This window comes from Falco punctatus (genome assembly GCF_963210335.1).
Source record: "Falco punctatus genome assembly, chromosome: 3".
NCBI classification, from domain to species: Eukaryota; Metazoa; Chordata; class Aves; order Falconiformes; family Falconidae; genus Falco; species Falco punctatus.
This window is the reverse complement of record NC_137582.1, coordinates 109166972-109192219: the sequence shown is the minus strand read 5'-3', so window position 1 is coordinate 109192219 and position 25248 is coordinate 109166972. Positions and strand designations below refer to the sequence as shown.

Genomic DNA, 25248 nt, shown 5'->3' with positions numbered 1-25248 from the left:
GTGGTTGCATGAGAGAGCTCCAGGACAGAGGAGGAGTTTCAGACCATGGGTCAAAGACAAGTGCTCAGACCTCCTGATCCAGCATTTCTTTCCAAGAAGGAGAGGGACAGACAGAGGTGGAGCCAGGCAGGGGGATGCTGCAGAGGGATGGATGGAAAGAGATGCTTGGGGTGCACAGTCAGGGTAGAAGTGGCCTCAAAACCTGTGGCTGGGTCTGACTCCTGGGTCGATGAGGCTCAGGAGTAGGTCTCACGTAGAGAGAAGGACACTTCTGTGCCATGCTTCACCGAAGCTGTTCTTCACAAGCATCTCCACTCCTGGCAGCTCTGCTGCTCCCACAGCAAGAAGCTCAAGAAGGGCTATCTGGGGGGGGGGGGGTACTTTGAGGAACCTGTGTGAAGAACAAACCATTTAGGAAGAGCAGAAACACTGGAGCTGGATTTCCTGGCTATTTGTGCCTGGACAAACAGCTTCTGTGGGAATCCTCTGCTGGTTATTAAGGTCTGAACTTCCCCATGCAGCCTACAGGCATCTGTGAAGCCTCAGTTCCTCTGCCCTCCTCCCAGAAATCTCCCAGGAACATCATGTCGCTGAGAGCTGCGCTAGATATTTGGACATGAAGCTGGGCAAGCTTTCAGAGGGCTGAGGGAGATACACAGAGGCAGAGTGCTATCCCATGACCTCTGTTTCATTAGGAAACTTGGCTAAAATGGACGGATGCACTTGGAAACTGAAGCAGGAGCCCTTTCCAAAGGGGCTGGCCTGGCTGAGCGCAGTCTTCTTCAGAGCTAAGATAAAGGGCACTATAAAACCTGCAAAAGCCCCTGAACTGGTGTGCTGAGTCTCACCCTGGGCTCCAGGTTGGAGAATTGCACCGGTTCCGGCAGGGAAATGCAACTGCGGCTGGGAGCTCTGAGCAGCTGCAGCATGGGGCATCCTCACCTCCCAGCAGGCCAGCCTGGGAGCCCGATGTGCCTCCATGGACACGGTGCCACCAGGCTCAGCCACCTCTGCACAGCTCCTGCAGGACCCAGGGGTGGCACCAGAGGGATTCTGGCTCCTGCATGGCTCCAGGTATGAGGGTGGAGGGATGGGATGCTGTAGGACCGAGCACTGGCTCTGGCAAGGTCCTGCATGGGAGTGGGGCTGGGTACCAACTTGGGGCATTGCACGGGTGATTTGGCCCTGTGTGAGAGGCGTGGGGATGCAGAAAAACTGTCGTGGAGTCCTCCCTCTTCTTCAAGTCCTCATAACAGAGCTCAGCATGTCAGGCACAGTCCTGAAAACAGTGCCCATGTGCTTCTGCCCTTGCTCGCTATCCCAAAGGCACCGCAGCCTCAGCATCTTGGCTTGCCCAGCTTCAGGGATGCTAGAGGAAGATACTGGCTCCTCTGAGGAGCTAAAGGACCATCAGTGACCCCCAGATTGTGTCCTTTGGGAGGGAGGATTGGTCTGTGGCAAAAACCTGGCATCCCAAGACGATGAGCAAGGGAAAGTGAGTCCTTCCATGGCATGGCAACACTAAACAAAGGGGCTGCTTTGCCTCCTGTGCCTGCTCCCTCTTCTGCATCCTTGCCCCAGTGCCGTGCTGCCCAGAATGCCAGGACACAGGGCTTGCTTCTCCCCATCGAGAACCCCCTATCATCAACCCCACGCTGGCTGACCCATGCCACCCTCCCTCCTACCTTGGCCCCCCTCCCGTTGAGCCCTGCTGCAACAGGCGGCTGCCCTGGGCTCCACCACCAGCTGATAAATCATCCTCACAATGGCAGGCACGGGCACAGGGGGGCTGATTTATCCGCCTTGTGCTTGGTATGCTGAGGGCTCCTTGCCACCACGTCGTGTCTCCCGACAGGTGCTCGGGTTTCTGCAGAGGTGGGGGAGGCAGCTGGACTGTTATTTGTCTCAGGCAGCAAAGATCCGGCAGGAGGGTCCTTGCTTATGCCCTTTTTGGAGATTGCTGAGGATCTGGGGGATTGTGGACACCTCCTCTGCAGCAGAATGGGTGGGAAGGGCACACAGCAGTTTTGCAGCTGCACAAGGTAGAGTCTTGTCTCCCATCGCTTCCCAGTCAGATGCTGGGGCAGAGATGTTATCTCAAGATCAGGGCTGGTTTTGTTGGGTAAAAAGCCCTGGAGATATTGGGGGCTGGGGGGCAGTTTCTCCAGGGATGCAGCCAGAGGAGGATGAATGGGGCTGGTGAAAGGATGGATGGGAAGTGGTGGCCCCTCCCAGCCACAGAAAGTTGATGTTTTTATTACCCTCAGCGTGGCAGCTGATTTCCAAACTCCAGGAGACCAGCCTTGTCCCAGAGAGCCTGCTGTCTGCAGGTGAGGACAAGAGGGATGGTGAGGGCCGAGACCTGGCACTAGGCAACATTAACGGAGATGTTAACGACTTGAAAGGAAATCTCCCCTGGTTTTTTCCACCTCTTGCTCATCCGTTCTAGGCTGGTGACCACATGCCCTTGTGAGCTCTTTGGAAGGGGCATCAATCTCCTGCCTGAAGGGGCAAGCTGTCTGCAGGAGCAGTGGCATTCAGGGCAATGGTCATTGTGGGCACTCTTGATGGGCATCAGGAAATAGCTGCAAACAGGGCATGACCCCTGGAAGACCCCACCAGAGAAGGGTCAACGCAGACCCATCTCCAACTTTTTCTGTAAATGAGACCGATGCTGCTCAAAGCTGGGGTCATGCATCCTTGAAAAAATGCCCCATCCCTTCAGTGGTGATGCTGCCCCCCCGTGCACCTCCAGGTGTTGGGGGCACCTCGCACCCCCCCAGCTGCTGCCTGTGCTTGTCCTGTTGCAGAAACGCAGCCGGAGCGGTAGCCGTGGTGCACCCAGCACCACCTGCACCGACCCCACTGCCATCCCCACAACCCGAGGTGCGAGGGTGACTTCACTGGCTGCCCAGGGCTGGCTCAGGAGGGGCAGCAGCTGCGGGTCTGGCGGGGACTTACACCTATCACTCTGTAACTTCTGACGGAGGCTGGATTTGCTGAAATGTTCACTGGATTTTTTCCAGCCTGCTGGGGCCCATAAATCTGGCTGTGCAGAGGCCGCTCCTGCTCCTTCCCCTCGGTGAGCGGGGCTGGTATTTTTCTTGGAGGGCCAGACTAGTTGCAACCCTCCTTCCAGCACCTGCCGCTCCACCTCGAGCCACATTCCTGAGCGGTGGCGGAGAAGGGGTCTGTCTCCGCCAACTGGGGATGCTGTGGCCTCCGAGCTGGCCCCGCTTCCCCCAGCTCCTCTACGGCAAGGCAGTGAGGAGGGGTCTTCTCCTTGCTCCCACAGAAGCCCCTCTCCTGCAGCCATCAATCTGCCCTGGAGCCAGAGAGTCGGGCTGAGCGCCTGTTAGGGGCAGCACTGAAGATCATCCCTGGTGGCTTCTTCTTAGATAGATGGACCAGAAATCAACCTGCAGATGCTGAACGCCCTGGGGGACTGACCTGGCTTGGCGGGGGGGTTGCTGGGATGGCTCCAGGGAATTTCATGGCACTCTCCTCCCTCTCTCCCACGGGTCTCTCCGTGCCTCTCATCTGGAGCTCAGGAGATCGCGTTGCTGGCATGGGGAGCTCCCAGCTCCCAAGAAACAATCTGGAATGCCCAGTAAAGAGGATCTCTGCCCCCTGTATGGGCCACCTTGATCTCTGGGTGGGCAGAGGGACAGCTGCAGTCAAGGGATCAGTGGAACCCGCTGGGAGCCACAGCAGGAGAGGAGGGAGGTGGCTGGGCTGGGGCAGGTCTGGATGCCCAACCTTTATGGGCATGTCCATCATTTAACATTTCTCTCACAGAATGGGATCTGCAACACCCTGACTACCTTTCATCCATCGGTCCTTTACCAGTTCCTCATGCCCCACTCCACAGATCACCTTTGAGTGAGGAGCTCTGCTCTGACCCTCGATCTGACACATCACAGAGCATCATGGTGCCACTGAGAGATGCTTAATACCGAGTGTCTGAGCAGCTCCTTCTCGCTCACCTCCCACCACATTCCTCTTGCCCCCACCACCTGGCCAGTTTTCTGTGTCTGTTGTCAGCCATCCAGATCCCCCATGGTCTCAGCGTCAAGTACGTGCGAGTCCCAAGCGATGTGGGATGCAGTACAGTTGGCTGTGGGATGCTGGGCAAACCTCATGGCTCTTCCTGTTGAAAGCCACCTGGGATGTGCCCAGGGAAGTGTGTGCATGTAAAAGAGGGCACTGAGATGTACCCCTGGGCAGTGCGTGGAAATCTAACACTGGAGAGCTCTTCCATAGGCTGGAATCACGTTACATACCTCGCTGTAATTAGCCTCTGGCTTTCCTTGCAGAATGAGCAATTGTTTCAGTAATCTGCCAGAGCAGAGTTATGGGCATGTCAGGCTGGCACAGGGGGGCTGTAAAACCAGACCTGCCTGACCCACAGCCATCATTTGTCAAAAGGAAACCACCTGGCCAGAGAAAAAGGGATTTATTTGCTTCTTCCTTCATCCCATTCTCACAAGCAGAATGCTGGTTCCTTGGGGGGTCCCCAGCCCTGCTGCTGCAAAAAGCAGCCGTTTGTGCCTTGTTTGGCTCTGCTCCCCCACGCTGCTAACCCAGCATCATGCTCCACACAGGTATCGTAAAAACCTGCACTTCCAGATCCCAGAAGCATCCCACACTTGTCTCCAGAAGCACAGGGACAAGTTAGGATAGTCTTCTGTTGGCTTCCAAGGGCTCGGTTCTCCAGACCTGCTCTGCACGGAGACGGTGTGCCTCTGCGGTGGTTTGCCCAGAGGAACACCCCAGGATTTCCCCAAATCTTTTTTGTTCTGTTTGCTTCCAGGACCGTTTCATAGGAGGTGGCTGACACCCAGCTGCAGCCGAGGATCATCTCCAGCAGCCTGGCTTTTCTACTGACCATCACCTGCTGTAGGTCATGCACCAGGAAAAGGTCATATGGCCCCACAAGGAAATACCTTCTTCCCCAGCCCCCCCCGGGAGATGTCGGGTGTCTGACAAGCAGAGCAAGGGTTTTTTGATGCAACTTCATTCAAATTTAAAAGCACATTCCCTTGAGCTGCCCAATTTGTCCTGAAAGATTCAGCCAAATTCCTGGTCCTCCTGGTGCACTCTGGAGACCTGCTGAGACCTTCCAGCTCCTGCCACTTTCTGCCCACATCTGTTCCCCTGTATCGACGCCAGCAGCACTGGGCCACCTTTGCTGTGTGCCGGTTTGGATCCCCAGCCCGTGACAGCATCTTGTCTCATGGTAGATGACTCATTTGGGACCTGCCCCAAGTCCTGCTCTGAGATTTCCACTCCAGCCACATTATTAGCTCCCAGCCTTGATGGATGGGCTCGTTAGCCTTAAGTTACTCATGAAGCATCTTCTGTAGTTTCTGATTAAAAACATCTCTCTGTTTCATCTTTATGGGAAGTACAGCACTTATTGCTGGGCTGCAGCTTCATTTAACCTCTTTGGGCTAGGGTAGCCAAAAATAACTAAACACGGCAGGTTTTCAGAAATACCTCCCAACCATCTTTTCTGGATGTGGAGCGACACTCTGCTCAAGTGTTGGTTGTTTGCCCCCTGAAAGACCCCACTTGTCTGGGCACTGCCAGCATACCGGGGTGCCTCCGGGAAACTTTCGTGATCTGGTGGCCATGAAGGTTGGATTCAACAAAAGGTTGGGGAGGTTGGATGTACGTTTGGGGTGTCTCCATCTACTCTGCTTGACCTCAGCATCTGCAGTTGACTGTGTCTCACCTGAGGTCAGCTTGGCCAAAGGCCAACTCTATCTTGCCCCATCACTGAGTGGTGGCAACGCTGCTTGGTTTGTGCATGAGGGTCTACCAGTTAGAGCAGCTGGCTTGTAACCAAAAGACTGGTTTTCTAGGCTGCTGGCACCAGAGGTAACGCTTAGGAAGGGCCTCACGTACAGGTTATGCAGCTCCCTGAGGAGCTTCCTTGTTGGAAAGAAGCAAAAATGAGGATGTCAGACCCTTGCCTAAGGAGGTCAAGCAAGTCTTCTGACCCTTAAGTGAGAACCTATGTGCTGGAGAGGAATGCAGACCTTCCAGATGGAAAGAGAAAGCGTCAGTCCCCATGCCAGAAGTACAGAAGGCTGTCTCCAACTCCATTCAAACTCCTCATGGTTTGCTGCGACCAGACGAGCAACAGCTCCAGCACTGTCCTGCCTCTGGTGTTTCCTACTGCATCGCAGCACAGCATGCTGCCCAACCTGAGCTGAGCTCTGCATGTACAGGACATGCAGGTGCCTGAATCTGCTCCTAGAGCTGAGACCTCCCATCGGGTTTTGCCTGGTGGATCAGTGCAGGGTGTAAAGTTGGCAGGAGAATAGCTTCATCCCATGTTTTGCTCCAGTGGGATGGCCATCAGGCCAAGGCAAGGGAGCTGCAGGAGAGTGTGGGTGTGCAGGATGCAGGGCTGGAAGAGCAGGGTTTGCGGGGGCTGCATCTCAGTCTGCACCCAGAGCGGTGTTTCAGGGTAGCTGCAAGGGCTGCCTGATGTTTGCTTCCTTCCTCTCATTGCTTTCGGATCCAAAGAAACAGCTGAAACCTCTGAAAACAGCAAACTTAGAAGGAGGTGGGGTGGGGGTGGAGGTGGAAAAAAATAACCCCCCAAACCTAAAAAGATCAAGGGAGCTTGGAGGGCTTTATTTTCCAAGAATCTGGGATTATTTTTGGGAAGACGAGTGGAGCAGAGCAGCAAAAGGCAGCTGACATCCCTTCCTCTGATCCCATCAGGCTGTGGGTACTGTAAGGCCAGCCTGTCTCTTGGATCCAGTTGGGCAGATCCCAGGCTGTGGAGAGCCAAGACATGGATTTATTTCGGCAGTTTCCCATTATCCGAATGTCCTGCTGGAACAGCACCAAAATGCAGTGCTGGGAGTTTTGTAACGCTGTTTTCTACTGCAGTGCGTGGAGCTTGTACATCCCGCACCCAGCCTCGACCTCTGGGTGCAGTCCAAGGGTCAGATGAGGCCACAGGGACATTGCCTCTCCCACAGCACCCCAGATACTCAGATCCAAGATAAACAGAAGCTCCCCACCCACCGTGTCACTGAGAGGTGAGAGAGGAGACGATGCAGTGGGATGCTGGCCCCAGAGGAGGGGACATGCCCCAGCTTCATTGCTTTTTCCTAGGGTGTGTGCTCGGGTTGTGCAGGGTGATTTCTATCTCTGCCCTGACCCTAGCTGCAACTTTGCCCTTCAGCTCTGACAGTTCTTCCTTCCCTCTCCAGAAATATTTCTTTAGCAGGGAGCCAGGATCTAGCCACAAACTATGAAATAAGACAAACTGCCGCCCGTGGTGCCCACAGGTTAAAGACGCTGCAGGGAGAGAGACCAGAAAAATTACACTGTGGGGAAACCAAGTCGCAGTGGCCAGCAAAGGACTAGATCCCACCAGTATGTGAGCTAAAGGGAGAGACTGGATCTGTTCCCCTAATGCTGTTTGTTTTCCTGTAAAATTACAGCATCACTTAGTGCAGGGACCCCTTTCCACTAGGTGCACACGTGGCTACTCTGCAAAGCATCACTGGTCTGTCTGGGCAGGTTGGAAAAAAAAAAAGTCACCTTGCTGGCCAGGAAAAGCCCACAGATGTTTTCCTGCAACATTTGCAGGTAAAGGAGCTGGGTAGTAGCTGCCCCCCAAGGAGAAGATTTTGGCACATCTGCAAAACAACGCTGTCTGCAGCCAAGAGGTTTTTCTGTCAAGGGTTTCTGAGGTGGCAAAAAAAGGTGGGTTCTGCACGTAGCACCTTCCTCTGTAAGAGCATGGCATTGCTTTAGAGAAAGAACTCGTTAAAAGCTATCACCCCCTCACTCTGAACTTTAAAGTGCTTCAGCAAAGCATCCATAGGAGGTGAAGGCATCCCAAGCGTGGCTGGTCCAAGCCAGGTGGGTGATTCACCCTTGCCCAGAAGGAGCATGTTGTCTGCTCCCCTTGCCAGGAGGCTGCTCCGACCCGACAGATGCCGTCTCAGCCACAGGTTGCACAATCCCGCTTGGCAGCTCAGGCTGCAGCGTTGCAAAACACCAAGCTGGCCGGGGCAGTCACGCTGCAGCGACTCATCTGAGAGCAAGTCATCGAGCTCATCTGCCAGGGGTGCCAGGCTTTCCAAAAGCACCCACAAAGATGCTGATAAACCAGGTTTTAACAAACAGCAAATAGGGAAAATCCCTATTTCCTACTGAAACTGGGCAAAACCAGCAGCTACTGCAATGCCCCCCATACTGCGGGTGGCAAGGTGTGTGCAAGGTGCTGGTTGCTGGCAGGGAGAGGGAGGAATGGGGAGGAAGAAGGGATAATTTTTCATTTTTCAATACATTTTTTATTAATAAAGCACCTGTGTGAGTGCACATCAGGTGGGGAGCAGGGGCAGCACCGCGCTGGGTGGTTGTGCCGGCTCCTATCACCAGGCAGGTCTGTCCTGATCTAATGTGGTCAGAAGTAATCCCACACAATTATTAAGAACAAGCACTGTTTTCCTTGGAAATAAAGGGCCTTCTTTCAAAATATCCCATTTTTATGAAATATTGGTTTTCTGCTGCCAAGTTTGATTGGGATTTTTTCCAAAAATTATGATTTTGTAAAAAATTCTCTCTCTTTTTTTTTTTTTTAATCTGAAACCCTCCCAAACTCTATCAGAGAAAATGGAAAGAGCTTGGAGAGAATGTGCTTTCTATTGGCTCAACAGTGCACCCAGCCTCAGCATGATGAGTAACCTTGGTTAATTAACAAAGATGCTGTGCCACCGCAAAGTGGTGTGCTTGCTATCACCCTGCACTGACAGCTTGCTGCAGACCACGACTGTAAACCTGATGCAAGCTGAAAAACCAAGAGACTCGAACTTGAAATTGTTGAAACCTCTTCTGAATTACTGTTAACGAGCTAAGTAGCTTGCCCTGAGAAATTAAAAGTATAACATTTAAGCTCTGTGTGGTGGGTCAGGGGGGCTGACAGTCTGTACACAGCATCCTTGTGCCTGCTGGGCTGGCAGAACTCAATTTTCTCATTCACACTGATTTTTGCAGCATCCCTGAGATCCCCAGGAAATGTTTCTTTTTCCCTTCATCCCTGAAGACCGGCTGTGGCTCTGCTCCCTGCTCTTCCCAGAATTCACACACACACCCCCCACCCCAGCTTTTCCCAGATCACAGCCCCAGTCAGGGATTTGTCCTGCCTGCATCTCCCTCTGCCGTGCCACCGTCTCCTGCTCCTTAGGGCAGCACCAGGGAGGTGCCATCTGGCCCATCCTCTGGAGTGGTTTTCCTCCCTGGGAAGATCTGGAGGACAGGTGGCAAAGAAGCAACTTGCAGCCATGCAGACACGGGGCAGGAGAAGGGTACACGCCCCTGAGTGTTTTCACCTCACCCACTAAAACCAAACCAGGACAGTCCTGCTAATCAACAGCACAGAGAAGAGGAGGAAGCCACCAAGTGCTGGTGCAGGGGAGGAGAGCGAATGCCCAGGAGTTGAAGAGTCCTTTTCTGGGTATTTCCTCATGGCGGGGAGATGGTGGAAGACCAGAAACTTCCCATGTATCTCCAGCTCCCGGCAGAGCAGAGTGTGCAGCTTCGTGCTCAAGCATGCACTAAACAGCCAGGAATACTGTAACAGGGTGGTGGCAAAACACATGGAAAAAAGCAAAACCCAGCAGAGTCAAATCATCAGCACCTACTGTAGCACGTTCAGCACTCTTGCCTAATGTACAGCAATTGGATTAGGAATATGTCCCAGAGAAGGAAAATAAGAATACCTCTTTCTCCTGGAGTAGCTTCTCCCACAGGGGGAGGGGGGATTATTACACTGCTGTGGGATAGCTTTTCTAACCACACGGCAGTGGCCAGGCTCTCTGTGTCATTAAAATTGCCAGTCTACGTTTTAAATGGCATAGATTGCAGGCTGAACTTTAAAGCTCCTGCCTGGTCATTACAAAGTTTCCTTGAAAATTTTAGAATGTGAGCTTGTTGCTGGCGTCGAATAGCCATAAACAAGCCTCAGCGCTGGGGCTTTCCATCCCCAACACTGCAACTGTGAACATCAGAGGTTCCTCTTCCCTGTGAAAAGCCCATAAGCCAGCCAGGTAATTAATTTTCTGCTTTTGAGGAGAGCTTAATCTGGCAAGGAGTTCAAGGCAGGAGCACGAGCAGAACTCAGCTTCCGCTGAACCTCGGGAGAGATGGATGTGCCTTCTCCTAGGGGCTTGCTCAGCTGGGAGGCAGCTAGCGAAAGCAAAATAGGCTTCCTAACAGGAATCGTGTCCTGAGTCATTATTTTCAGATACTTGAGTGTCAGCCAAGGACATACAGTGAGTACGTCCCAGCATGAGCCCTGTCGATTTTACCATCCTGTTATTCCACTGTGCACGAGGTCGCTGCCTGCCCTGGGCTTGGTTTGGCTGACCCAGCTCTGCCTGACTTCCCACCAGCCCTTGGTGCCACCCGGCATCAAGCAGGGGCCAGTGCATGTCTCAGCAAACCGACATAACGAGGAGGTGTTGTTGCATCCCAGGGTACCAGCATTACATCATTTCCCCGTCCAGCACACAATGTGTTGGGGGTTTCACCACGAGCTGTGGTGTTTCCACATGGGACATCCTCTGGGCAAGGGCAGCTCTGGTTACTCAGGGACCTGGAGGCTTTTCCGAGTGCTCTTACAAACCAGACGGGTTATTGCACAAATTGCAGCAGACGTTTCCACCTTCCCCTGTCCACGGCTGCTTCGGGAGGTGCAGGGGGGAGGCTGGGCTGTTGTTTCTGCCCCCTCTCATGTTGCAGTAGTTGTCCCAAGGGAGCAGGGGAGCAGCTTTCTCCGTGGGCTGGGATCGGTGACCTGCCGCTCCGTGCGAGGTGATTTGATGAAAGGAGCCCACACCTTTTGCCAAGTCTTTTTGCACAATTTACTCTTCATTGACAGCTGCCAACTGTGCCCCCCCCGCCCCCCCCCCCCCAAGGTCCCCTGTGCAGGTGGGTTGGCTGGTGGAAGCTGGTCACCGTGGGGGTGCTCCTGTGTGCGGAGAGTAAGAGCTTGGAGTGCATGGAGCTGGTGGTGGCCTCTATGCACTCCAGATACCACTCCCAGGTCAACTGGGATAAATTGGCCAGTTGGGTCAACAGGCTGGGCTATGCCTGCCCAGCACGCTGTTCCGTTCATGCCTCCGGTCTCGGTGACGTGCCAGCTCTTGGCCCCGAGAGCTGTGAGCACCAGCCACCCCGCAGCCCCCATGTCCTGGCTTGGATGCCATTCGGGACGGGTCCCTCGTTCAGGCTTGGCCTTTCAATGCTGCTGCCGAAGTGGGGGCACACATCAGGGGTTTGTCATGCTCCAATGGAACACGGCGTGTCCCTGCCACCTTGGGGACGTATGCCCATCTCCAAGGGGGGACACACCTTCCCTCCATGCTGCTTGTCCCCTCTGTCCCTTCCTTTGCCCTATCCTGCTGAGGTCAAAGAGCAGAAAAAGACTCTGCAACAGCTTGCTGCATTTTTGCAGGGGCTGGGGGATCCCCTCCCCCCCCCCGGCGGCCGCTGCTGTGTGTAAGTGTTTTATTGTTTGCCTGTTGAGGTGTGAATGAAGTAATGGGCTTTCTCCGTCACGTCATCCGTCTCCGGCTGACAGCTTTGCTTAGACACATTGTGCTGTTCTGTATAAACCCTGTCACCTTGCCATCTCCAAACAGACAGCTTCCTCTGGGAAACTGTAATCAAGCCCTCCTGAGCACTCAGCTAGCACTGTCCGCGGCTCGTAAATCACGGCAGCTTTCCTGGAAAATGGCGAGAGGAGACAGACAGACTGACACGCACGCACCCAGCCGTGGGGTCCCATGGCTCCCGGGCAGGCGCCGCGGGGCTGGCCACCGGCTTTCCGGGAAGGAGGGAGACTTTGGCTGCTGATGCGAGTACGCCTGGCTGGGGTGCGAGGACCTCGGCAAGGCGAGGAAATGTTTCTGCTGACCCCGTGCATTGGCTGGCACTGCCACAGCATCCCTGATGTGCTTGAGGTGTCTGTTTGGGGAGCTGGAGCTGAGCCGCTGGCAGCAGGGATGCTTGCTGAGGGTCATTCATGGTCTCCGTGCCCAGCTGTTAGATGGGTGACACCTTTTCCTTGGTGGCGTTGAAGTCTGCTCCGCTACTGAGTCACCATCTCACATCACCCGGGAGGGATTGTGAACGTGGCTGGGTTGCTGCTGCTGAGCGCTCAGCTGTCGCTGTGTCCCCGAGTGCTGAGCATCTCCTGCGAGGTACAATGGGCGCCAGCACCCAGCCTGCAAGGACCAGCTGCCTTGGGGTCACGGCTCTGCTCCTCCATGCCACACTCTCCGCTCATCAAGTCCCAGCTTCAAACTGCTCAGCTCGTGCATCGCCCTGGGCTCCCTGGCAGGTTGCCTCTGCCCAGGACCCGTCAGTCCTCCCGGGAACCCAGCCGGCAGTGCGTCAGCAGCAGAGCTGCCGCATAAACCTCTCAGCACCAGGAGAACAATGCGCCGGGTTTTTCCCCGTCCACCTGACTTGAAATGCTGTGCCAGGAAGCAAGACGGCTGCTCCCGTGAGCAACCCCTGCCTCTCACTCAGTTATTTTGGGGATGACGCTCAGCTGGCTTCAGCCGAGAGCTGGCAGGAGGTGACCTGGCCACGGCCAGGAGCTGCCACCATCATCCCCGCAGCTGTGCAGGCACCCCTGCAAAACACCCACCCGTGCACGCTGCGGGACCAGCATGTCCTGATCGGCTGGGGAGAGCTGGCTGAGGGTTTTGCCTTCTCAAGTGCTCACTTCTCCAGGAACCCTCCAGCTGGAAAAAAGTCATGTGCTATTTTTTGCCATTTTTATCCACCCGCTTGGGAATTTCATGCAGGGGGGAGCAGAAGCAGGGTGGGAACAATCGGTTCAGCACCAGCTGGAGAAAGTCTGTCCTCCTTCCGAAGGGACCAGCCTCCCCACTTCCTGACAGACCTCTGTTGCCATCAGAGATCAATTTCAGAGGACAAGACGGCTTTACGGACCAAAGTCCTCATTTCATCCCCCCTTCTCCCTGAAGCCCATCACCATACTATCAAGCCTGCCCTTGCCTGAGCCCAGACCTGTGACCTAGGCATTGAGCTCCAGAGAACAGGCCAGGAGCTGCCTGTTTTGCAGCTCTGGCTGCAAAGGAGCTGCAGGCAAGCCACTGGTCCAGCACGGTTGGTGGGGAGGCATATATCTGGCCTTTGATGATGGCGCATTAAATACCACTGCAGCAGGAGAGGAGACAGGGGCCAAGCTGGAGTCGGGGCTCTCTGTGAAATATAAGAGGACTTTACGTCTCTTTTAGAAGTCTACAGCTGTGAGCTGATGTTGAGCTGGAGCACAGTGCATTAACCTGGGATTACGAGAAGACGAACGATCGCCCGCCCGGTGCTGTCATCCCTCAGCGTGACGGATGCTTAAAGACTTTGCTGGCATGGTCCTGGAGGATGGACCAGCGCAGCCGGTGTGTGTGCAGAGAAGCTGCCGGTGGGGAGAGGCAGCGAGCCCAGGCCCCGAATCCCCAGCCCAATTCAGGAAACCATCAGCATGATATGCAGCCCTAATTAGGGGAATAAACTTAGCAAAGAATTCAAACATAAATTTGCTCTTGCTGATTTCAGACTTCGCACACGTTCACTGAGCGGACGGGCTCCCCCAGGACCCTGTACTGAGCTCTGCACTGTCTCTGATTTATAAGGTCCTCTTGGACATGCTAAATATAGTATTAAGTGTAATAAATGTAGATCACTTTCCTAAATATTCTGTGATTTATGCCCAGGCTTCTTCCCCTGAGAGCTGGGCTCATAAATCCTCTGTGCAGAGCTGTCGCAGGGGGCACATTTCCTCGGGCGGGTTGGAGAGTTAATAAGCAGGAAGGGAGCACCAAGCGTGAAAGGGAACAGGAGAGAAAAGCCAGTATGGGGAGGGTCAGAGGGAAAGCGGAGGGATCAGTGGGAAAGGAAGGAGGGTTCCCATCGCCCTGTTTTTTTGGTGCCTGTGGCACCCCCGTGTTGTGCAGCAGGATGCTGTGATGCAGCAGGATGCTGTGATGCAGCAGGATGCTGTGATGCTCCTGCCAGGAAAGGGGCTGTGCATGTCTCCTTTGTGCCAGGCAATACAGCACCAAGGGAGCCTGCAGGCAGGGTCCTGAAGCTCTGGGCAAGAAGCCGCTGCTGTGGTTTGCAGGTTTGCTTGGCTGACCGTTCTCCTGTGCTGGCTTAAAATCAGTCGCATCCTACCGGCACGGGATGCTCTTTGCTTCCCTTCTCCATGCAGCACCCGCTGCAAAGATTAAACAGGGAAAATGCTGACGCAAAGGCTGGAGGATGTGCTGGGAAATCCTGGAGCCCAGCTGGAGGGAATGGGAAGATTTTTCCTACATCCAGCAGAGCACAGCCTGGGGAATGGATGTCCCTTGGGATGCCCAGGGCAGCTCTCTCCCTTGGGGACCATGTTGAGACCTGTACACCATGATGCCCTCTGCAAGATGGGGCAGTTCCGAGAGCCTTGCCGTGGTGTTAACCCCACCACAGCATGGAGACAAGGACTGGCACAGAAGGGCTGAGGGGTGTGAAACAAGGGAAGATGCTTTGCATGTTGCATCACAGGGCAGTGGCAGGGGCTTCTCTCAGCTGAGCTGCCGCTTTCTTCAAACTCCCCTTGATACTTGATTTTGCTGATGCTGTCCTCCCTGCCCTCCCATTCCCACCCCTGGGCACCTCATTTTCCTCTCCTTGGGTGTGATTCCCTCCCTTTTATTCCTCTGAACTCCTCCAGCAAGGTCCAGACTCCTTTCAGCCACCAGCCCATCTTTCAGCCAAGCCCTCTCAGACCTTCACCCTCCTCCCCACTGAGCATCTCTTCCCACCACTTTCTCCAGTGCCCATTCTCCATCCCCATCATGGAGTGCATCAGCTCATCACCTTGGCCTCTCCCTCCCATGGGACCATCCTCTCTGATGCTGTTGCTGCAGCTTAAGCACTGTTTGGGCAGCAGAGGGACCAGCAGCTAAAGTCATGTCTCTCTAGAAGAAGCCAGGCCACCCTCACAGCTATTTCCCACTCCACTTGACAAGAAAGCAGCCTTGGATGAGGTGTGCTATGTGATGGGAAAGCATCGCTGCAGGCTGGGAAGAGTTGCAAGCTCAGAGGAGGAACCTCTGGGCCAAACGGGAAGGGGACCTGTTCAAAAAGAGCCTCCCAAACAGAGGAGAAAGGGGGGAAAAATGGGAAAGTGAAAACAAAAACAAAAAAAAAAAGCTGCAGATTGACATCAGCATGCCCTGTGGAGAAAGGCTCGTTTGTGACTGCGGACCGTGCTTCCGAGGAGGACAAGAGGGTGATTTATCTGCAGGAACAAGAGATGGGTCAGGCAGGGAGAGATGTGAAACATGGATTTGGTCAGAGAAAACGGCCCCACCAGCCCTCAGCACAACAAGGGAGGCTGTTGTGGGAGAAGGGATTCAGCCGTCCCTTTTTTTTTTTTGGAGCTGATGGCACCCGTTCGCCTCCTTGGTACATGCCAGGATAATTTCAGTGTGCAGCTTCGTTGCTCCTCCACCACAGCCCGAGCAGGAGGGCTGCAGCGGGGCACGAGGCCAGCTCTTTAATGACCCTACTCTGCATTACGGATTTCCAGTAAAAATCCATCATGATTAACGCGTTGAATTTGTCACAGCCTAGACTTTCATGACAAAAAACATGACTTTTTGGGTTTTCTCACAACAAGTCATGTTCTTTGTAATCTAATAAGCGCTGCTCCCCCACAGTCCTTTACAAACTCAGCTCTGTTTGGTTCCCGGGTCGCCACAGATGGGAAAATGACCAGAGCTGTGAAACACTTTCATGCCATTTGTCAAGTTTTATTAAAGGGCTTGGAATATTTTTATTACCAAACAAGGGTTTCTCAGTGGGGCTGGGGACCCTGCATGGGCCCTCCTCCATCTCCAGGGCTTTCATGTGTTTTGTGTGACTCTTTTCCCCCGTTTTGCCCCCACAAACAGGCAGCCTTAACGAGAATCTGAGATTTCTCAGCAGCCTTGTGTCAAGCTGGGGGAAGCCTGGAGGAGCATTTGTATTCAGTTGCTTGGGGTATTTCAGTGCAAAGATGTGGGCTGAAAACGACAGCAAACAGGCAGTGAGGTACAAACCCCCATCAAAGCATATTTCCTCTGTCAGGAGGAGAGCAAAACACCCGATGCAGATTTCTTCCCCCTGGTCTCAGCAGGGCTGTAAGCAGCTCCCACGGATGAGGCTGGGACACGCAGGTCACGTCACTCGCATGACACATCTCCTGCCGCCCATCCCTGGCCATCTCTTCCCTGCGCCATGCCATTTCATGCCCTGCCATGCCACCCTGCCCTGTTTTATCTCAGCCCATCTCGTTTTAATCAGTGCCAGCTGCTTCATTCCCTGATTGCAATTAGTTTGCAAGGTCAGCGCAAGGACTCTTGCAGGGACAATGCATCCTGTCCAGTCAAAGAGCCTCTTGGTTTAAATTTTTACAATGAAAATTGAGGAAGAATACGAAACCCTGGCAGCTGATGTAAACTATAAAGTAACATGCTGGTCTCACAGCACAATATATACGGGACCCGAGGGGTTTTGTGATCCACACCACAGAAAGCTTGCATAAGTTTAGCTATTTATTGCAGAAATTTCAGGGATTTGGTAAGAATGATAAGAAGGATGCAGGCTCGGAAAGCCCTTCTGACCACTGGGCTTCACAGTGAGGGGTGGGCAGTCCCCACCGTAGGAAGCCATCACCACCGCTGAGGGGGGTTTGTCTGGAAGGCAAAAGTATCTTGATTGTTTTGCCTAGACTTTAATTACCAGGCAGGTGGATGGGTCTTATCCTGGGGCTGACTGGGGCTCTGTCAGGTCAGACAAGGCGCAGCCAGGACCCCTGATGACCTGGATGTCTGAGGGGTCTGTGCAGAACCTCTGTGTTTCTGTGTCCTGAGCAGTGATGAGCTGGGCTGAATTTAGTGCTAAAAGTTCATTTTTCTGTCTCCAGGGAATTTTCTTCCTGTGATGCCTTGGTACCAGTTTGGGGGGATGATGGTGAAGCCCAAGCATGCTGCAGCGCAGGTGAGGGACCAAGCAGAGGTGCAGAGGATGTTTCCCAGCCTGAAAGGAGCCATAGGACAATCCTGAAGAGATCCTCCTGCACATGTGGTATCAAACACAGACCCCTGCTCAGTGCCTATGCCTTAGGGTGGCGAATGGCACTGATTTACCCCGTAAATTTTGCAACAGTAAGTTCTGCAGCACCTTGAAGGCTGGGGACTCTGTAAGATTAACTCTGAAATCAATAACCGGTAACCCTGGCCCAATAAACCAGGGTCTGTAACACGATGTCTCCGAAGTTTCAAGGGCCAGGAGCGTGATTTGGATGAGACGTTACGTGCAGTGCCAATGGAAATGAGCAGGCTGCTGGGAAGTCCGCTCATAGGATGCTGCATCATGTGCTGTGTGAGCTACGTGATGGGTTTATTTCTCCAGAAACAACATTTTCCTCTTTGTAAGCCTCAAAGCAATCATCACTGCGTAGTGTGCATTCCCCTGCTCGGGGACAACGCACCCTCCAGCCTAACCTGTGAATAAGTAAGAAATATTTGAATTTTAGTAAAGTCTCTGTAGGCTGGAAGACAGTTTACGGGACCAGATCCAGTATATAATACTGGGGTCTGCAAACTGGTTTGGTCAGGAAGAGAAACCAGTAAGGAAAGTCAGGCTAATCCCTTAGCACAATGTATTTTATCGTATTACACGTGTCAGACTCCCATCACATATAGAAAGAGAATCCAGGCAAACCCAAGGAGTGGTCTTCTTCCAGGAATGGTTGCAGGTAGATGGATGGGGAAAGAAAGGAGCAAGTCCTTCGCTAGGGTTTTTGTCCAGAGTATTCGGTTGTTTCCTGGGTTGAGGCTGACGCTGGGAGCATGGCTCAGCTGGAGTTCACAGAGTCACAGACCTGGGACACCAAATCCTCCCAAAGCCACGTCCAGTCCCCCTTCCTGCTGCCTGCAGTAGTGATGGATCTCCGGAAGGTCACTGAATTGTACTGCATCCAAGCAGCTCCTATTTACGCCTCTACCTCAGACACTGTGTTTTCACTGAGCTGCAGATTACCTGGTTCTGCCCCTAAGAAACTTGCTTGCATTTCTGTAGAGGTTTGTTGTGTGTTTGCGCTTTGCAAATTAATATTATTTATTTCTGTCCTTAGTCCTAAGCACACCCAGCTCTTGGCAACCCTTCGTCTCCTATTTGGTGCTGGCAGTGTGTAAGGTTCTCTCCACATTATCTTATTAGGATAGCAACTTCTCTCTCCAGATATGAATGCGTCCAACCTGCCTGATTCCCTTCTCACCCATTTAATTTGCTTCTAATCTTAGGGGTAGCTGCAGGGCTGTTGCTCAAACCACTTGGGTCCTTCTGTTGTCTTTTATGGTAAGATAAAGTGATACATGCCCAAGCTTCCCTGACAGAAGCCTGGGGATATTTAACCTGCTAATTTGATGGCACAAGGAGAAAGGCGAGCCAAGCTAGCAAACGGGGTTGTTACAGATCTGGACTGATCACGTACTGATCATTTACTTCCCTCTGCCACCTTGCAAGCACCACTTTTGTGATCTGCCCCATTCGCCTTCGCTGGGGAGGTGACCCTGAGATGCACAGTTGCAGCAAAAGGTCTCCTGCCTCGTTCAGTGCTGCTCTGAACAGCCATTCTGTTTCTCCTGGGTTTGGCATCGTGTGTTTTTCCTCCCCTGCTGCCACAGGACACGCTGCAGCGTGCCCTGTTGCCATGTAAGGTTTTTTTTGGGGGTGGGTGGGTGTAACTTTTTTCTTTTTTAAACTCCTGTTTCGTACTCAGTAAAGGCAGAGGAAAACAGGCATTTCTGAAGGATGTGAGCTCTGCCATCTGGTTTGGGAAGGCTGGGGGTGGTGGGGTGGTGGGGGGGTGTGTTTTCTTGAAAAGGATGCATCTGAAAGCTGTCCAAAGGGGCTGCGTGCAAGGGAAAGCAAAACCGTCCTGCACTGGGACAATGATGCCTGGGGGAAATGTAGGATCCCAGCAGGGCTGGTGGAAGGGGGTCTCCAGACCTACCTCCCACTGGCAGCAGGACTAGACTGGCATGGCCGTGGCTTTGCCTAGCTAAGTCCTGGAAAACCACAACCTCGCTGGAGACCTGTCCCAAGGCATGGGGAAGAGGAGCTTCACAATGTCCTGCCTGTACCTAGCAATCCTCAATACGCAGCTATTGCCCCTGGAACCAACAGTTTGGCTTTATGCTCTTTGCAATCGTCCTCCGAGGAGGTGCTGCTGCGTTACATCGCAGGGTGAGGTGGCTCTCAGGACTGCCACACAGTGCCTGGGCTTGGTCAGAGGAGACCCCTGAGTCAAGGCACCCGGGTGCCAGCCCTCATACATCCATGTGGCAGGCTCTCAGGGACCCCACAGCTGCCACTTGTGTGAGCAGAGGTGATTTATGCTGACTTTTCATTTTGTTGTTTAGTAAATCAGGAACTTGGAAATCAGCATCGTTTCTTGTGCGAGCCTCACTAACGGCCGAGGTTATCACAACAGCTATAAATCCCCCACAATTCTGGATGGGAAATCTCATTATTTCTCCTCTCTCCTCCCCTCCCTGGGCCATGAGACCTGGCAGAGCCACAGGAGAGAGGAGTTGATTCAATCCAGCTCCGGCTAAAGTGATCAACCATGAATCATCATCTCCTGGAGACCCTCTCTGCTGAGCCTTGACCTCCAGACAAGCTGTGGTGGCTGGTCCATGAACAGGAACTGCCTCCAAGGCTGAAGCAGAGAGGGAAGTGGGACATCTCCTGCCCTGACAAGGCAGATTGGCACACATGAGAGGTGGAAACCATCCTGCTCTCCCTTTTTGGTCCACTCCTGCACTCTCAGTGCAGACACAAAATGACCAAGAGCGAAGGTGGACAATGATGCTGGACAACCACCATGAGCAGGTCTTCTAGCACTAGATAAGACTGTAAAAGGTCTTCAGCCAGCTAGGACATGCAGAAAAATACTCATGAACAAACACAGACCCAAAGGGAACTCCTCTTGCCTCTCCTGCTGCCTTCCCATCTGTCTCTGACTCCCAGGAGGGGAGTGTTTATGCACCATCCTTCACCATGGGTCCAACTCTCCTGTCACCTGCATCCCTCCTCCTGCATCTCCTGGCACTTGCCACTGTCATACAGATCCTCCAGAGCATTGCAGTTGGCATGTGGGGAGAGCATCCTGCTCCTTGCTAGCAGCCCAGGAGAGTCAGATGGTTTATGACTTTCCCTTGCACTTGGCAGCCCTCTGGAGAAGCTGTGGGTATCCATGTAAGTCCTTCTTAGCTGGTACACCTTGTATGAACTGCTGCTAAAATAAGGAACACTGCATCAGTGAGTCCCACAGCTTGACACCTCCTTTTCATCCACGACAATTCACTCCATGTCACCCCATTTTTGGATAACAGAAGAAGGTGAGATGGAGGATACCAAGTCGTGTAGGTATCTCCATCCCAACTTCCTCCTTGCCTGCTCACCCCATCAAACCATCCTGCCTCTGGTCTCCCTGGTGGACTCCAGTGCTGTTCCCCCCAGCCTTTCTGCCCCTCTGCTCCCACATACCCCATGGGGTGTTACAGGATGGCAGGGAAGGACGATGCTGCAGAGGAGGGCACCCCGCTGGCTCATGTGATGGCTTTATAATATATTCCAGATTCCCCTCCATTCCCATCCCTGCTGCCTCCTATCATTTCCCTGTTTGTTTTTTTTTTCTGGTTGTTGTTGATTGCTGCTGAGCACAGATCTTTGTGTGCATATGCTCGTTAGCAGCTCAGTCATTCCATTCTTATGTTCCTACACAAGCCTTGGATGCATCATCGGGGCTTAGTGACTTACTGCTCTTCAGTGTGTCAGTTTATTCCACCATCTTCTTCTGACACCACCGTTGTCATTTTATAACCCGAAATGAGCAGCTCCGGGGCATCTTTCTTCCCAGCACCCTCCGTGGTCCTGGATGATTTGAAGAAACCACTTAGCTTCCCATTTGCCATCACCCTCTGTTTCTCTCCCAGGCTTCCAGCTACTCGCAAACAGGAGATTTTATGTCTTTTTGTTGCTTATTTTTATACCTTTTTAGATTTTATAACATTTTTTGCCATTTACTCTGATGAAATCCCATCCTAATTCCCTTGTTAGGTAATCCCTGGCATGCTTTACACTTGCTCCTATTGCCTGCGCCTTAGCTGGATTTCCTTTTTCTGAAGTACCCCGTTCAGCTCAAATACGCAATGAAACCCTGTCATTTCAGCAAATGCTGTTGATTTTCTCTCCCACATGAGCCTTTCTGCTTTTCCTCTTAGGATATGCAACCTTCAAAGCCTCATTGATGGGCACATACACAGCTTCCATATCAAAGCTATGGCTTTAAATGAATTTGCCTTCAGGGGCCTTTAAATGAACTCTCCTCATTTATTTATTTTGAAGTAAGTTCCCACTTTCTAACACTGAGCAGCCTCCAGCAGTTTTGGAGACAGCACTTCCCCCAGTGACTCTGGCTAATTGCGTTGTGATCACTGGAAGTTAATAGCTTGCCACTGGCAGCTTCTTGAAGTAAAACCTCCGTGTGACTGCAGAGTGAGGGCAGAAATGGCAAGATACCTGTTAAAAACCCCTAAATAAACAGCCCAGGCAGTAGTCGTAACTCTGTGTGGTGCTGTCTGGCTCAGATCAGCCACCCCTCCCTGAACTGGAACCCACATCGTTCCTACTGCAGTTGTTTGTGGGAGAAATGTCAGGGGTTTGTAACAGTCGTTACAATGGGTTTCGAGGGACACAGAAGCTTAATTATGAATTTTTGTCAGATGGGTTCTGGATTCCTTGATTCCAAACTAAAAGACATGAAACTTGAAGCAGCAGCTCTTCCCCCAAATACTGCAGATTCCCAAACTTTTCAAACCAGAGGAAACTTGCAAGAGCAATTATATGCATGCCTGGGCTGAAACGCGTGTCTTAAAAGCATCCCTTGCATAAATATCCCGTGGTGAGAAACTATTCCTCTAAAGCACAGGTGGGCTGTCTCCTTGGGCTGCCACAGGCTGCAGGGCTTGTGCTGAGGGTTTGCAGGCATGTTGCATCTCCGGTGCATCCCTGACTCCCGTGTAGCGTGGGCTGGCAGGCTGCTAGTGCAGCATCCTGTCCCAGATGCTCCGACCAGGACATGCCTCCCAAAGCAGCAAGGCAACTTCTCCCCCTTGAGGGCTCTCTGCACACCCACTTCTTTATAAATAGCAACTTCATCCCCACGTCCCCATGGAGGGGACACTGCTTCTGCTGCCCTCAGCCCCCAAATAGCTCCTGGACGAAGAGGGTGGGCTGAGGGCTTTATCGCGGGAGTGCTGAGCGTGGTGCAGGCAGCTCCCTGCCAGCTCCAGCCAGGAGCCAGCATTCCTCAAGCGACCAGCCTCTGGCCCGATGAAAAGCCCCAATTCAGCTGCCTGAGCGCCGAGTACCTGACACCTTCCCCAGCACAAAGAGGGCTTTCTGCCTCCTGCACCCGCGGTGGGCACAGCGAGCTGCCTCTTGCTGAGAGGGGTCACCCAGCCACATCCTGCACCCCCCCAACCCTGACAAAACCGGCTTGTCTTGGGAGGGGTTTGGTGGCAGAGAACGTAGCCCAGGGCAGGTGGTTGCCAACTGGGCTCGTGGCTCTGGGGCTGCCAAACCTCTGGATGGGATGGCTCTCCCGGGCCTCCAAGCTTTGCTCAGGTCAACAGGATGGTGAGGCTTGAACTGCAAAGGTTTTAGGATCAGCCCTGGGCCTGGGCTCCTGCCTTGGAGCTGCTGACCTGGCCAGGTACGCTGGAGTGACCGGTGCTTCTGCATCCTTGTGCTCCTCCACAGCAAGCCCTGAGCTGGGATGGAGTGGGTGGTCATGCCAAGGCTGCCGTGCTGGTGAGTCGGACAGGGAGTGGTGACAGGCTCGGCTGGGAGGTGCGCGGCAACCTAAGCACTGAAACAGGGTCTGCGATGGATGGAGAGTAACTCATATCAGGAGGTGTCCACTGGGGAAGCAGTGGCAAGGCTGTTATTTTCATCTTAACTTCTTTGCTCTTCCTGTTCCCCAGATGAGCCAAAGCTGGACAAGGTCCACAAAGCTCCCTCACCCACTAGTGCCTAAATGCAGGCTACGGGGTGTGACACAGACCCTGCAGGATGTAAATTACTCAGCTCAGAGACCCTGCGTGATTTCTACTTCTCATCCAGGGGCTGTCAAATGCGATGTACGTAAGCCACCTAGGAGAGGACCAGCTCTCAGGGCTCCCATGCTGAGGCTGAGAGCCAAAGCCTCTAGCCTGCATCCAGAGCCTTCCATGCCTGCTCCCTGTCTGTGCCTTGGAGCCTCTCTCTCCCTCATCACTGGTCTCCCACTCCAATGCTCCCAGTGCTGGATGTTGGGAAGCTGCCTGGGCCTCTTCCCCAGCTTCCCTGTCCACCACAGAGGGAACCTAGCCTTGAAAATCCATCTCTTGATCCAGATACCTAAAACTCAGTCTGGGCAGTGCAAAGCATTGCAGTAACCCCCCTTCTTGGACATGGTCCTGTAAGATTCAGGGTGCATGTTCAGTTCGGCTGGCTTCGGTTCAGGCCCTGCGGTCATCTGCTGCAGAAGCACAAGGACAAGCCATCCTCCCCAGGTCTGGTGTCCCACAACCCCCAGGAGCTGCCCAGAAAGGCTCAGACTATTACAAGAGACCCAGGAGAAACTGGATGCATTTGCATTCCTTCTGAATGGAAGTCAGATGTGATGTGCAACGTCACAGTTCAGGCAGATTGGACACAAAACCAAACCCAAGATTGCTCTCAGCAAGATGTGCAAACCTTTTCCTGTCTCCCCTAATCATCATTCTGCTTTTTATTGCTCTCATAAACTCTCTTGCAGAAAGCACACACAGCTTAAAAAAACCGCCTAGATCCATTCCAGGTTATTGCCCACGTTTCCAAAGCAACAACTGAGCATTTTGAAAGGGAAGCATGGAATCACCTTGAGGTCTAATGAAGGGATAAAAGGCTGAAGTCCCTGGTAGGGATCATGGAATCCCTTTCCCAGATGCGTGCAACTTTTGCACAGGTGGACCTAAGCAGGTACCACGGCACAGCTCACATCTTATGGCCACATCTATCTCTGACAGCAACACTGCATGCAGACTTCTGGGTGGGTGAAAGAAATGGAAAAGCCTTGCTTCATCTGGACATAACAGCTGGGAAGAGCAAAATAAATCAGGCTCCAAAGCTTTCCCTGCTTGTCTGCTTAATGCACAGAAGGCTGCAGGCTCCAAGCTCTCAAGCAGAGGTTGTATCAGTGGCTTCGTGGAGGATGCAGGGGTTTCTGATCCCCTGAGTAAGTTGGTGAGAAGTGTGGAGCTGGCCTTGTGTGTGGGAGGCACTGCAGCACTCGCAGCGTAGGGCAGGTCCCTCCAGCACTAACGCAGCCCCCCAACAACAGCCCAGTCATTCTGGAGGTTGTAAGGCCTGATCCAGGCATTCCCATGGGATCAGCGCTTCTGCAGCGAGGATGCTGTCAGGAGCATCAGGGAAGAGAGCTGTGGTGCTGCTGCTAGTCGTGGGGCACGCTTAGAGGTGGCAGCAGGCATCTCTCCACATCCTTTCCTTCCACACCTCAGCATCTCATCTCTCCCTTGACCCTTCTTTCTCTCTCTCCTGCTTGGAGCTCCCCTGTGCAGGCGACCAGGGCAGAGATGCTATAAACAGGATACAGGCTCTCTGGAAATCTGCAAGCAGGAGTGGCTGAAGGTATTTAATAGTATCCCTGCAGTAAACAGGGATAAAGGGGGATCAGCTGTATGGAGCAGGGAGTGAGTATCAGATGGAGTTGCTCTGCCATGCCGACTATTTACTGAAACAGGAAACAAATATTTTTTTGGCTTTTGCCAAAGAAAGATTTCTTCAAAAATGTGTTAATATTAGAAGTAAAAATGTAGCTTTTAGACATGTTAAGTGGCCGCATTCACTGGAGTTTTATTTACTATATAAAGGTTAACATTGGTCTGTTTATCCTACGGACGAGATTTCCAGCAAATTACAAGAAGGGTCATGTAACAGTCAGCTCCTGCTTGCCTGAGCTTATTTGCCAGAGCCAAATCCCTGGAGCCTGTGGAGCTGGAGCAGAGAGAAGGGATATTCAAAAGGACTTTGAGAATGGGA

At 53.0% G+C, this 25248-nt stretch overlaps 2 long non-coding RNA genes across 2 annotated transcripts in view; one reads left to right on the top strand and one right to left on the bottom strand.

Annotated features, from left to right (window-relative positions):
- The window catches only part of LOC308060581, a 34553-nt gene extending 25625 nt beyond the window's left edge, over positions 1 to 8928 (top strand). The window contains exons 1-2 of the long non-coding RNA XR_013926800.1: positions 1 to 1074; positions 4814 to 8928. The exon at positions 1 to 1074 is cut by the window's left edge and continues 25625 nt beyond it. This is a non-coding gene — a long non-coding RNA (uncharacterized lncRNA). The remainder of the gene's footprint in view (positions 1075 to 4813) is intronic.
- The window catches only part of LOC308060582, a 57113-nt gene that overhangs the window by 17221 nt on the left and 14644 nt on the right, over positions 1 to 25248 (bottom strand). Inside the window, exon 2 of the long non-coding RNA XR_013926801.1 lies at positions 1 to 25203. This exon is cut by the window's left edge and continues 17221 nt beyond it. This is a non-coding gene — a long non-coding RNA (uncharacterized lncRNA). The remainder of the gene's footprint in view (positions 25204 to 25248) is intronic.